This window comes from Penaeus japonicus, unplaced genomic scaffold (assembly GCF_977035675.1).
Source record: "Penaeus japonicus unplaced genomic scaffold, GWHDUDI00000001_assembly GWHDUDI00000012, whole genome shotgun sequence".
Classification (NCBI taxonomy): domain Eukaryota; kingdom Metazoa; phylum Arthropoda; class Malacostraca; order Decapoda; family Penaeidae; genus Penaeus; species Penaeus japonicus.
In genome coordinates, this window is record NW_028234414.1 from 7,571,394 (window position 1) to 7,586,120 (window position 14,727).

At 46.7% G+C, this 14,727-nt stretch overlaps 1 protein-coding gene across 4 annotated transcripts in view; it reads right to left on the reverse strand.

Moving 5' to 3' along the window:
• The window catches only part of LOC122261965 (ras-related protein ced-10), a 76,477-nt gene extending 61,978 nt beyond the window's left edge, over positions 1-14,499 (reverse strand). Inside the window, exon 1 of one of the 4 annotated variants that reach the window (XM_043029817.2) lies at positions 14,337-14,499. The gene's annotated coding sequence lies outside the window, so the exon portion shown is untranslated. The remainder of the gene's footprint in view (positions 1-14,336) is intronic. The other 3 variants (XM_043029816.2, XM_043029818.2, XM_043029819.2) reach the window with 3 other exon arrangements.
• Positions 14,500-14,727: the final 228 nt, after the last annotated feature.

Below are 14,727 nucleotides of genomic sequence, written 5' to 3' on the forward strand. Positions count from 1 at the left end.
ATCAGTCAGTCTACGTCGCTTTACATGGAAAGTAATTCAATCAATTCAATTAAAGAGCACAATCAAAGCCGTATATGGAAAAGCTTGTTTAATTGAGTTCATGGACTTGGCAACATATGAGAGAGAGAGAGACTGAGTGACTGAGTGAATAAGAGAGAGAGAGAGAGAGAGAGAGAGAGAGAGAGAGAGAGAGAGAGAGAGAGAGAGAGAGAGAGAGAGAGAGAGAGAGAGAGAGAGAGAGAGAGAGAGAGAGAAAGAGAAAGAGGGGAGGGGCAAGCGTGGCGGTCCAGCTGTAACATAATTAACGTGGTACCGCTAGTGTGATCACTGGTACCAGGTGTGTCATGGGGATGCGACTACGGTGACAGGGATGAGAGGAAGAGAAAGGGGAAGTAAAAGGGAGAGGAGAGAAGCGGGGGGGTAAAGGGGGCAGAAGGAGAAGGGGGTAAAGGGGAGAAAGGGGAAGTAACGGGGAGAGAGGGAAAGCAAAGGGGAGGGAAGGGGGAATGCAGGAGAGGAGGATTGAGAGAGAGGTGGAGTAAAGAAAGAGAGAAGAAGAAAAGAGAAGAAAGGAGAAAAGAGAGGATGAGAGAGAGAAAGGGGAGAGAGAGAGAGAGAGAGAGAGAGAGAGAGAGAGAGAGAGAGAGAGAGAGAGAGAGAGAGAGAGAGAGAGAGAGAGAGAGAGAGAGAGAACGAACTCACAAGTAATTTGGGAAGAGAAGGAAGGAAAGGGCGATAGAGAGCGCGAGCGCCGACCGAGTGCTATGAGCAGGTAAGTCCCCCACCTGTGCATACCGCCGGGCCACAGCGGACGGAGATCAGGTTAATGTTATGATGTTAGCGCGCCTGTGGTGGCTCCATCACGCGCCTACCGTTAGTCCAAGTCGCCTCCCCCTCCCCCTCCCCCTCCCCATTCGCCCTTGCAACGCTCTAGGCTTATTGTATGACCTGAACCGCGCCCGCCAGACGCCGCGCATGACTCCCTGACCTCCGGAGCATGAAAGAGCCGTGCAACAAGGTCGAGCAGCAGGCTAACGCGACCAACGGTTCCTCTGCCTGAAAAAGCGCGTGGGTTTATAATGGAGAGGCTGCATGCAACCCCAAACCCCGCCCTTGGCAGTGCGCTCGGCCGTAACCCCGTAACAGCACCTGCAACCTTTCGTCGACCAACTCCTCGTGTTTCCTCGAACCTGCTTGGGAGTCTCTCGCTCCGGAGGAAAAGCCCCGCTCAGCTCTCGAAAAGGGCGGGGCATGCTCTTCCACGCTTCGCTTTCTGCGGTGTCACTGTGAGTTTGAAATCGACAAATGAGCGTCCAAATTCATAAATGTGAAAAAAATGACAGTGCAGCACAACTTCTCAGCTTTTTCTTTAATCTTCTTATTTGTTTTTGGTTTATTTTTTATCCTCCTCGGCCATGCTTTTCCAGAGTCGAAGTTACAGTTCAGTGTTAATCCTCAAAAGTTATTTCCGAGTCTCCCAAAGCCTCATTCACCCATTTTGATATCTAGATTTCGCTAAGCTAAAAAAAATAAACTGAATGTCAACGAGCCCTATTTCTAAGAGATCAGTCGTTAAGGTTTGAAATACATTCAAATCCAATTGCTAGGGCTCCTAATCTCCTCACTATCAAGAGGGATGAAGAGGAGGGAGAGGAGGAAGAGGAGGGGGAGAAGGAAGGGCGAAGGAGGATAAGAAGGAAGAGGAGGAGGATAAGGAGGAGGGAAATGATAATAATAATAATAATTATAATATAATAATAATAAGAAGAAGAAGAGGGGTAGGAAAAAGAGGAGAAGGAGAAGGAGGAGAAGGAGGAGGAGGAGGAGGAGGAGGAGGTGAAGGAGGAGGAGGAGGAGGAGGAGGAGGTGAAGGAGGAGGAGGAGGAGGAGGAGGAGGAGGAGGAGGAGGAGGAGGAGGAGGAGGAGGAGGAGGAGAAGGAGGAGACAGAAGAGAAGGAGGTGACGGAGGAGGAGGAGGAGGAATGGGATTAAGAATGAATAGAGGAAAATGAGGCCATTATGTCTCGTCAAAACGCACTTGTGATTACTGCGTGCTTGCGGTCCTTTAGCGCTGGCGGACAGGTGGGAGGAGATGGAGCTGATGAGGGGGAGGGAAGGGGAAGGGGGGTGGGGTCATGAGGGGGAGGAGGATCGGGTGAGATAAAGGTGACGAGGTGGGAGAGTGGGGGGGGGGGAGATTGGTTGTCTGAATTATATAATCCTACGTCAATGGATAAAAATGTAAATATGATAGTATGACTAGTCATGGTGGTGTTAGTGTTGCAGGTGATGATACTAAAGGTAATCGTGATGGTGGTTTGATGAGGTTAGTAGTGAAAATAGATAGTGATGATGATGGGGATGATGATGGTGATGATGATGATGATGATGATGATGATGATGATGATGATAATGATGGTGATGATGATGGTGGTGGTGGTGGTGGTGGTGGTGGTGATGATGATGATGATGATGATGATGATGATGATGATGATGATGATGATGATGATGATGATGATGATAATGATGATTAAGATTAAGATTAAGATTAAGATTAAGATTAAGATTAAGATTAAGATTAAGATTAAGATTACGATTAAGATGAAGATAAAGATGATAATGATCGCGAGGTGGAGAAGGATGAAAACGACGAAGATAACGACAGCAATAACAACACCAGTAATGATAATGATAATAATCTTGAAAAATAACAAAGAAATGTTCGACTGAAACAAAACTTCGACTTCAAAATTATAGTAAAAAAAAAGTTCAACAAGAAGGATAAAAAGAAGATGAAGAAGTTGAGAGCTGATACACCTCGTTCCAAAAACCTGATTATGAGAATCCAATTTCTAATCTCGCTGCGCTTGCAAATTTGATCTTTCATTCCAGCGACCGCGAGACAAAAGCTCAAGCACATTCACTGCTTTACTGCAAGACGAAGGCTGTTCCCGTTTGCGCCTCATTTCTTCTACTCCGTCGCTCAGAATTCTTTTTTTCATTTCTTTTCTTACTACTACAGTACATTTTTTTTTTTTTTTTTTTTTTGACTTTCGGTCTCTCTCTCTCTCTCTCTCTCTCTCTCTCTCTCTCTCTCTCTCTCTCTCTCTCTCTCTCTCTCTCTCTCTCTCTCATTCTTTGATCGGTCACCATTTCAGTGCAACGGCCTTGCATCTCTTTCAGTTCAGTTCTTCCAAGTCCTCCAGACTGACTCATCAGCGAGTGACGGCGCTTAAAAACCTTGCTGTTCTGGGTAATGAAGCTCGTCTCGAAGATTCATCCGTTTCAGCGACCGTTACCCCGCCCGCCCCGCAGAATGAATCTCCTAACTCTCTTTGTGTGAGTCAGTGATATAAAATCCTATAATAATAATGATGCAGGAAAAAAAAAATGTTTACACCGACCTCAGTAAATGAGTCAGCAAGTACAAGAAGAGTGTTTGTTTCGATATTGACGTTGTAGAGGGTGAACAAACTGCTTATCATGTTACATCGCTTCTGCCTCTGCTTGGGTCGTCGTCACTCACTCACATTCTCGGTTTCACGGACAGCGTTATGTGAGGAGATGACATCGCTCCTGCACATGGAAGCACGTATTTACGAGTGCACAAACACGCATGCATAATCAAACAAAGACAAATATCAAAGAAATACAAAACATGAAACACAAACTCATACACATATATATACAAATACATGGGCACATATACACGCTAAAGGTCGTCTGACATGCTTATCACATGCATTAGAATGTCAAGTTTCTCTCTCCCTCCATACCGTTCCCGTAGACGGAGAATGGGAAAATAATGATAAAGAATGGGCCATAAGAGCGAGAAAAATGGGGAGTCGAACGAACGTGAACGTGCTCCTAAAAGATGGCAGGAGGGGGGGGGGCGAATCCATTCGAGGATAAAGAAGGGGGGGGGGCGTGAATGTCTATGATCAAATCAACATTCATAAGTCTTACACAATGGATGTGACAGCAGTGCTGTGGCATTGGAACTCAAATGCACTCGCTTCAGTGATGGCACGAAAGCTGTTTACAATTCAGATAACAGAAGAAGGGAGGCAGATGTAATGAAATAGATAGATAAAAGGATAGTTAGATAGATAGGGCGAGTGAGAGAGAGAGAGAGAGAGAGAGAGAGAGAGAGAGAGAGAGAGAGAGAGAGAGAGAGAGAGAGAGAGAGAGAGAGAGAGAGAGAGAGAGAGAGAGAGGGGGGGGGGATGGGAAGAGAAAACAAACGGGTAGTGCAGAGAGGTAAACAAGGCTGATGTGACAGGAAATGCTTGAACTCTTTCCGTTAAACAGTGAAATTATAATGAAGAATCCCGAAAACATTGAAAAAAAAGCAAAATCTCAGAGTAAGCAGGCCTACAAACTGAATACCTATTTAACGCCTTCCGTTTCTGCTTACGCTCAACGGCAACATATACTCGGGTGTGATCCTCAACGACTGCAAGCAAGAGGCCTTTCCCTAATTAGGCCCATGACACACCACATCCGCCTCGCACTCAGGATATTTAATGATGTTTAACACAGTCGCCCACGCACGTCCACAGACTGAGCCCTACTCTCTAACAGGCCCGTCGGAGCACAGACCCTGGCTCGGACGATACCCACTTCATGGGCACACGGTGTCGGTCCTCCAGGAATTCCCTTTCAGTCCAAAACCATACTTCGGAAACAGATACACACAAAAGATATATATATATATATATATATATATATATATATATATATATATATATATATATATATATGTGTGTGTGTGTGTGTGTGAATGTGTGTGTGTGTGTGTGTGTGTGTGTGTGTGTGTGTGTGTGTGTGTGTGTGTGTGTGTGTGTGTGTGTGTGTGTGTGTGTGTGCACGCGCGTGTGCGTGTGCGTGTGAGTGTGCGTGTGCGCGTGCTTGTGCGTGTGCTTGTGCATGAGCGTGTGCGTGTGCTTGTCCTGTACATGCCGTGTTCGTGTCGTGTGCGTGTGTGTGCGTGCGCGCGCGTATGTGTACAGGAAGGCTTACTGATCTCGTTTACAAACAAAACCTAAATCAGTCAGTCCCTGGCGCTTAAGACGACTTTTCTTAAAGGTTCCCTTATCATCAGCCTCGACGGAATCCTCGCCAACTTGCTTATTCACTATTCTCCTCCCCTTTGGTTAAACCTTTCCGCCAAAAGGTTCAACCCAAAACACCACTTTCTTAGCCCCTTACAAACTAATAACACATTTGTCAATCCTTTAAATAACTCAGGGAGCCAATTCCAAAGAAATAATGCGTACATTTAGGATAATACAACCAAGGTTTTAGGACCATTCTTACCAACAGGATGCGACGGCGAGATAAGGGATTCGGACTATCAGACTGACGCGCTCTTGGTCTCCGTGCTAGAGCAGAGGAGGAGGATAACAGGGAGAGAGAGAAGGGGGATAACAGGGAGGCAGAGAAGGGGGATAACAGGGAGAGAGAGAAGGGGGACAACAGGGAGGCAGAGAAGGGGGATAACAGGGAGGGAGAGAAGGGGGATAATAAGGAGGCAGAGAAGGGGGATAACAGAGGGGCAGAACATGGGGATAACAAAGAGGGAGAGGAGGAGGATAACAGGGAGAGAGAGAAGGGGGATAACAGAGGGGCAGAGAAGGGGGATAACTGGGAGGGAGAGAAGGGGGATAATATGGAGGGAGGGAAGGGGGATAGTAAGGAGGCAGAGAAGGGGGATAACAGAGGGGCAGAGAAGGGGGATAACAGGGAGGCAGAGATGGGGGATAACAGGGAGAGAGAGAAGGGGGATAATAAGGAGGCAGAGAAGGGGGATAATAAGGAGGCAGAGAAGGGGGATAACAGGGAGGCAGAGAAGGGGATAACAGGAAGGTAGAGAAGGGGATAACAGGAAGCCAGAGAAGGGGATAACAGGGAGGGAGAGAAGGGGGATAACAGGGAGGCAGAGAAGGGGATAACAGGAAGGTAGAGAAGGGGATAACAGGAAGCCAGAGAAGGGGATAACAGGGAGGGAGAGAAGGGGGATAACAGGGAGGCAGAGAATGGGATAACAGGAAGGCAGAGAAGGGGATAACAGGGAGGGAGAGAAGGGGGATAACAGGGAGGGAGAGAAGGGGGATAACAGGGAGGGAGAGAAGGGGGATAACAGGGAGGCAGAGAAGGGGATAACAGGGAGGGAGAGAAGGGGGATAACAGGGAGGCAGAGAAGGGGATAACAGGGAGGGAGAGAAGAGGATAACAGGGAGGCAGAGAAGGGGATAACAGGAAGGCAGAGAAGGGGATAACAGGGAGGGAGAGAAGGGGATAACAGGGAGGCAGAGAAGGGGATAACAGGGAGGCAGAGAAGGGGATAACAGGGAGGGAGAGAAGGGGATAACAGGGAGGGAGAGAAGGGGGATAACAGGGAGGCAGAGAAGTGGATAATAGGGAGGGAGAGAAAGAGATAATAGGAGGGAGAGAAGGGGATAAGAGGGAGGGAGAGAAGGGGGGTAACAGGGAGGGAGAGAAGGGGGATAATAGGGAGGCAGAGAAGGGAATAACAGGGAGGGAAAGAAGGGAATAATAGGAAGGCAGAGTAGGGGATAATAGGGAGGAAGAGAAGGGGATAACAGGGAGGCAGAAAAGGCGATAACAGGGAGACAGAGGAGGGGATAACAGAAGTGCAGAGAGGGGGATAACAGGGAGGGAGAGAAGGGGGATAACAGGGAGGCAGAGAAGGGGATAACAGGAAGGCAGAGAAGGGGATAACAGGGAGGGAGAGAAGGGGGATAACAGGGAGGGAGAGAAGGGGGATAACAGGGAGGCAGAGAATGGGATAACAGGAAGGCAGAGAAGGGGATAACAGAAGTGCAGAGAGGGGGATAACAGGGAGGGAGAGAAGGGGGATAACAGGGAGGCAGAGAAGGGGATAACAGGAAGGCAGAGAAGGGGATAACAGGGAGGGAGAGAAGAGGATAACAGGGAGGCAGAGAAGGGGATAACAGGAAGGCAGAGAAGGGGATAACAGGGAGGCAGAGAAGGGGATAACAGGGAGGGAGAGAAGAGGATAACAGGGAGGCAGAGAAGGGGATAACAGGGAGGCAGAGAAGAGGATAACAGGGAGGCAGAGAAGGGGATAACAGGGAGGGAGAGAAGAGGATAACAGGGAGGCAGAGAAGGGGATAACAGGAAGGCAGAGAAGGGGATAACAGGGAGGCAGAGAAGGGGATAACAGGGAGGGAGAGAAGGGGGATAACAGGGAGGCAGAGAAGGGGATAACAGGAAGGTAGAGAAGGGGATAACAGGGAGGGAGAGAAGGGGGACAACAGGGAGGCAGAGAAGAGGATAACAGGAAGGTAGAGATGGGGGATGACAGGGAGGGAGGGAGGGAGGGAAGGAGGGAGAGAAGAAGAGAGGTAGGGTGGGAGAAAAAGGGAGGGAGAGAGGGGGATATAGGGAGAGAAAGGGAGAAAGAGAAGGAGAGAGAGAGAGAGAGAGAGAGAGAGAGAGAGAGAGAGAGAGAGAGAGAGAGAGAGAGAGAGAGAGAGAGAGAGAAGGAGAGAGAGAGAGAGAGAGAGAGAGAGAGAGAGAGAGAGAGAGAGAGAGAGAGAGAGAGAGAGAGAGAGAGAGAGAGAGAGAGAGAGAGAGAAAGAGAGTGAAAATGGAAAGGGGGGAAGAGCATGGGTGTGGCCACACAGGGCCGCTCACATGCCATAATAACTGCAGTTGACATGCCAGCTCTGCAAGCGCATTGTGATAGTATTTCGCACAGCTCTACAGTGAAATCCTCTCCGCCTTAAGAACAGCGCCAGAATCTTAAACGAGTATTTTGCCTAGTTTAGAAGACTTAGACATACACAAACCAGCGCTCAATATGCAATAACGAACGTCATTAACCGTTAAATATTCGCTTTAAAGATAATGCATTCCGTAGTTAAAGATCACGAAATAATGCATTCGTTTCACTCATCCCCGAACAGACATTCCTCATTAGCGTCACCATCACTGTAAGGGGCGTTACGATGCGTCCGGAAAGTGTTACCGATGACAATGGTGTCACAGAGCTTATTTTGCCTCGACAGGCTGTAGCGCTAATGTTATGCGGCATATTTTTACTACCCAAAAGCTACCCTGTCACTCCCGTGTACCGACAAACACGCACAGGCATGAACACATCCTAAGCATTTAACATCAGATGTCTTTCATTAAATTTGTGCTCTAGATATGGGCCACCATGGTTGCATGCCCCGTCATAATTATATAGTCACGGAAAAAATGGTGAAAATGACACACTCCACAACTCCAGACACCATACGTCATACGCGATAACCGACAGTCCAGCATACACATTAAAACATTTAATAAATCGCCATCTAGACCATTATCAATTATGCAGTCTTGCAGTACATCTGCTGAATTAGCTCCCTTGGGCTCGTTCCCTCTTTCTTTTCTCCCTCCCTCCTCTCCCACCTCCTCTATTTTTCGAGCGTTCCCGCGGAAGTGATATGGGATGCAGGATACACGACACTGCAACCGGAGCATCAGTATTCAGCACATAAATAACACTTCAAGCACACCTCCTCAGCTAGGTTATCTCATGCGAAGGCCACTGGCCCAGTTCTTTAGCCTAACTGCGAAATTTTACTGGGCATGAGTTCGTGCTCTCTATCATAAAGCGCCCAATCTAACACGTCTTGAACTTCTAAGGCTTTCTCTAGCACAACATTAATGCCAAAATGCATTGCATTACAATGTATGACCAGCTGATACACTGCATGAATCCATCCGTGACTAAATTTCCCTGCTGCTGCACCCTCTCCCGTCCGCACAATAGCACACATAAAACATCTCGGCAGCTCAAGACGAAGGGAAATCAACACATTTCTGAAAGCCAATCAGGCGTGAACGACACAAGGAACACAAAAGAAGCCTTCGCAGTTCCGAGGGAGAAAACTGGAAAGTGGGAAGAATGGCACAAATAAATTCAAAGAAAGAAAAATGGAGGGAGAGAGAGAGAGAGAGAGAGAGAGAGAGAGAGAGAGAGAGAGAGAGAGAGAGAGAGAGAGAGAGAGAGAGAGAGAGAGAGAGGAGGGGGGAAGAGAGGGGGGAGGGAGGGAGAGGTAGAGGGAGAGAGAGAGGGAAAGGGAGAGGGAGAGGGAGAGAGAGAGAAAGGGCGAGAGGGAGAGAAGGAGGGGGGATATATATATATATATATATATATATATATAGAGAGAGAGAGAGAGAGAGAGAGAGAGAGAGAGAGAGAGAGAGAGAGAGAGAGAGAGAGAGAGAGAGAGAGAGAGAGAGAGAGAGAGAGAGGAGAGAGAGGAGAGAGAAGAGAGAGAGAAGAGAGAGAGGAGAGAGAGAGAGAGAGAGAGAGAGAGAGAGAGAGAGAGAGAGAGAGAGAGAGAGAGAGAGAGAGAGAGGAGGGGGGAGATGCCAGTTGTCGCATCTGGGCAGCATTATGTGGATCCTGGTGCCTACTGGCGACGAGGCGGCGATGGCGACAGTATGGCATGGTCCAGATGTTGCCATGACAAACAGCCGTCTTATAATCCACTGCAGCACATACATAAAGCATAAATATTACACTCCTTCTGTAAGCCAGACGTTTCCCAGGCTCAAGGACATATTCAAATACAAGAGTAGTGGAGCTAAAGGCTTGTTTTAAACCACAACTTCATGAAAATTTCAGTGCAATATCCACACGAGTCTAACGTTCTTTACGACACAAAAAGCAGACACTGGCCTTGCTGAAACGCTTACATGTGCAGTCTTCTGTCGCAGTGTCTGCTGTAGTAGTGATGCCATTCCTTCCGGAGTAGGCTATCTTTGCCACCATATACACCGAGACGTTCCCTGCCCCTAACCAACCCCCCACCCCCTAAACTGCCAACACCAACATGCACGCTCTGCTCTCCTACATTAACTGTCCCTTCGCATCCATGTGTGTTAGTCCTGCGCGGTCTATCACTGACACCTCAAGGGTCCATCGGCTTCCAAAGTGATCTCAAGGAGCTCACTTGGTCGCAAAGCTTCAACACGAATTTACGACAGCGTGATAGTTAATTCTAAAGAAATGTAAATTAAGAGCTATCATTCTGCTACATGTTTTGATTAAAAGAAACAAAAAAATAAAGAATTCTGCAATGAAACTGAGTGCCTTTACTCCTTGCAAGGCTCACTGCACATATTTCTGAGTTATGTTGTCTTAACACTTCTCTCCCTCCACTTCTATATCCGTCTTTCTTGTCTTCTTTATTTCTTAAACCTTATTTCTTAAACCTTATTCCTCTTGTAAGTACTTTACATAACATCTCTTTTCGCGGCTTACTTGATATTTTTTCTTCGATTCTCTTTTCTCCCCTTTTCCCCTTCTCCCATTCCATCACCACCACCTATTCCTCTTCCCGTCCACTCCCTCTCTGCTTTTGCACCTCCTCTTCCTCAAACCTCTCTTCCTTGTTCCATCTCCATCTCCTTACCCTCCTCCTAAATTTCTAGCCACCAAACTATCCTCGTCTAAGCAAAACAAACAGCTGCAATTGACACCGCCTGCGCCGTCCGTGGTGCAATACCGGACTCCGAAGGAAACAGCTGGCGTTCGGCGGCAGAGCGAAGCAAAATATATTCTCTCAGCGAAGGCGAGAAGAATTGAAGTAATCAAACGCTATGAAAAAATGCACACATCTCTCTAAACATTCCAGAAAGAGAAAGGCCAAAAATGAACTTCTCTGTGTTAAAGTGAACGCGGCCAAGTGGACTGGTCCCTGAGGGTTTGGAAGTTATTTAATAATGCTCACCGCGGGCGTTTGCTGTTGCACGTGTCACAGGGTTTGCAAAAAGCGCACCCTTGCAATATAAGTTTCCTTTTCTTCCTTTCCATATGTCTTCCTTATTTCTCTTTTCCAGGCGATTCACACTTCTTCCCTACCTTGTCTTGTTTTAATTTCTTTTTCTTTTCTTCCTTTTGGATCTGTCCTATTTCTCAATACAGTTCATCTATTTCATAAATCAATTTCTTTCTTTCTCCTCGTATCTTTCCTCCTCTTTTACTTCCTCTTTCTTACTCAACACACATCCTCCCACTTCCTTCACTAACGGCTTTCCTTCCCCCGTTCTCTTCCTTTTCTTCTTCCCTCCTTTACCTACTGTTTCCCCTACTGAGAGTCCGTATTTCGTCATTCTTCCGTGCACTTCAAAAGCCACCAGATCAGAGCACGATACGCAACTACATTTGTCTTCTTCAAGCGGTTAAAATCCTGGACTCGGCTCCTGCGGTCGAAAATCGTAAGTCTGGACCTGAATAGGAGGCTGTGCTTTCAGGTTCTCCCTCCTTCAAAAAATCATCATCTATTCTTGACACGGGTCACAGGAGAGAAACGCAAAATCTATTACAATGTAGTTTCGCACAATAAAATCTACAGACGCATCGCACAAAAAAGTCTAGCATCCATTGCCCGCTAAAATCTAGCATGCCTCATGTCCCACACCTAACCATGCTCGTGCCCCCCTGATTCCAAGTCACGTCACAGATTAATCTGAAGAGGTGCCACGTGACGTGAACCGGCCGAGCTATACGGTTTAGTAGGCGATGCTATGAAGGGTCAGATAGGCTATCGGCCAAGTGGAAGGCAGGACCCAAGATTAGAGAAGGGCTTTATCGGGCGAGAGTTGCCATTTACCCTTCCTCTACCTCACGGCAGCCTTCGCTTCCCCGCCCCGCTGCTCTTTTGTTTCGTTTTCCTCTTGGTGGCAACATTATCCATTGATTTTCCCTTCTCTCGTTCTAGTGTGATCTTTTCCTTTCTTACTACTCTGTAAAGAAGGAGGATTCCCCCCCCCCTCCCTCCCTCCCTCCCTCTCTCTCTCTCTCTCTCTCTCTCTCTCTCTCTCTCTCTCTCTCTCTAACTCTAACTCTAACTCTAACTCTAACTCTAACTCTAATTCTAACTCTAACATTAACACTAACACTAACTCTAACCCTATATCTAACATTAACACTAACACTAACTCTAACTCCCGCTTTCGCTCCCGTTCTTCCTCTCCCTTGTCTTTCCTCTGTCCTCTCAACCCCGTTCCCAAATCTCCCTTCCCCTCCCATTTCTATTTGGGTCAGAATACTGTATCTATCTCCGTTTCTGGTTAGGTTGTTTTCTTTCCTTTTTTCTTCCCCGGCCCTTGACCTGAACCATTCCCTCCCGCCCAAACACACCCTTCCCTTCATCCCGCGTCATCTATGGATAAACGTCGTCCCTCTTCACCCTCAGGAGGTTCTTCCGCCGTTGAAACGCGGCCTTGTTGTCGTCTGAAAACCTTGACGTTTGCCGTCTTAAATAAACCTCATTCTTATTTATTCTTATTACTTCATTCTCTCTTTCTCTCTTCTCTCTCTCTCTCAGAAAATGGATCACATAATGGCCGTGATGCAGGAACAAATTACTCAGCATTACTTGGAACTTAATCAAGAGAAATGTATGTTTATAAGAGATTGTTCATATTCTGTTGCATCTAGATAAGTTATCACGAATGTCTAGTTCATGTTTGACTAAAGGCCCTCTTAAATCAATAAAAGTTCAGTCAGTTGGGCAGAGTCCCAGGTATATTTCCCTGATTTTGTGGTGGGCATGTAAATTGTTCAAGTGCATAAACTATTCGAATCATACTTAATCTTAATAATCTCGATCTCTTATAAGGATAAGAAAAAACAGTTTCCACAGCGACCCAGATAATATCTCTTCATGTACAGCGACGGAACCCCTAACCCCCCTCACCCCCCCCCCTCCGATTCAACAACAGCCTCCCTCTCTCTCCCGGCTCTTCAACCACGTGTTCTGACCCTTATTACCGGCACCTCGTCCTACCGGTCACTGTTGCCCCCTTCCTTCCCCTCCCACCCCCCGCCTACCCATACCACGAATCCCCTCAGTATCTTCCTCTTTTTTGCCGTCTCTGGACTGACGTAATGAGTAAAGCTGGGGGATGGGGAGGGGGAGTGGAAACGGGAGGGAGGGGATGAATTGGGAGGGGGGTGGGAGGGGAGGAGTGGCCGTGGCGACAGCGGTCTCGAGAGGCCGAGGATGTAACCCTAGAGTGCGAGCGAACACGGCGACGTCACTCGAGTCACTTTTTGTCCTCTTTTGTCGACCATTACTCCTCGTTACGCTTGCGTTGGCTCTTCATCATGCACTCCCTCCGCCGCTTCAGCTGCTCCGAGTCATCTGCTGTCTTGCATCACTTGACCCACTTCATGATCCACTCGGAACAGCGAGACAAAGCAATTACACAACTCTTATTTTAATTAAAAAGCAGGGAACTGATGCAGATCATTCACCTTATCCAATAGCATGCCTGGTACTCATTGCTTCGCTGGCACGTGGTCTAACTCACCCAGGCTCTTTACGCTTGTCAAAGCATCCTTGTTATTACTTGCAACAATAAAATTATGACAAGAGTAGTAATTAATAAGCTGCCATTAAGTATTTCGTTTGATGACAGGCTGTGTACGTGAATAAACATTCATATGTAAAGCATACTTTGTAACCAGTAAATCAATTAAATGAAATACAGTGGTGTCATTTGTACCTGTGAACAACGATGCATGCTCAGAGTAAGAGCGTCTCTACATGTAACAGCTTCTTATCTCAGATCATTCGTTAGATATGATAATGACTAATCAGGAGAATTTGCAAATGTATCGGCGATAAATATTCCACCGTTACGTACAAATCCCTTGAAACAGATAATAAATAAAACGGATAAAAACTGCCAAAAGCTCAACCAAAAAAAAACACACCCAAAGGCTAAAGGCGAAATTGTACGTAAACCTTATAACATTTCGTCTGTAGCCACATCTTGCACGGAGATAACCTACACTCAGCCGCATATCCCAGTATAAACAGTAAGCTCACTTCAAGAGATATTTGATGAAGACATTCCGTTAGCACAGCATTTAAGTGCATTACTTAATAATAATTCATCACCATGCACTGAATGACAACAGGTGTTTTAGATTTTTGTAGCACTGTTAAAATGGTGACGTTAATTATGCCGATAAAATGTCCCATGTGAGAGCCTGGCAGCGCCCTGTGTCTCTTGCATCACCAACTGTCAAGTTAGTTATTACCGTGATGAGCCGAGAGACATAGAATGAAAGCTAGAGGTTACCATTATAAGCAATGCAAACCTAATAACACTGCATCAAGCATTGTTAATGTTGGTTACACGTAACAACAAGTATGACACTCAGCTGCTAATCTCTGGTGGTAGGAATCATTTCTGAAATATTTTGTATTTTCCTTTTATCGAAATACACAGATAATATTACTTTCTTTCACACACAAACAGCACCCTGACACTACCTGATGGTTGGTACACTCGGAACGGTATTATTCCAACGATTATGCGGTACACGTCAAACTCGCCAGCAGCGGCAAGAAATACACTTCCTCACTCCACGAGCGTTAGACACATACTGACTGGCTGCCTGTGCAGCTGCCTTGCCCGGACACCAGCCTCGAATACGCACACGCTCGACCCTGACCCATACCGCCACAAACGCACATACACACATTGATATATTTCACGCACACGCGCGCGCGCGATCTCTGACTCTCTCTTTCTCTCCCTCTCCCTCTCCCTCCCTCTCTCTCTCACACTATATATATATATATATATATATATATATATATATATATATATATATATATATATATATATATATGTGTGTGTGTGTGTGTGTGTGTGTGTGTG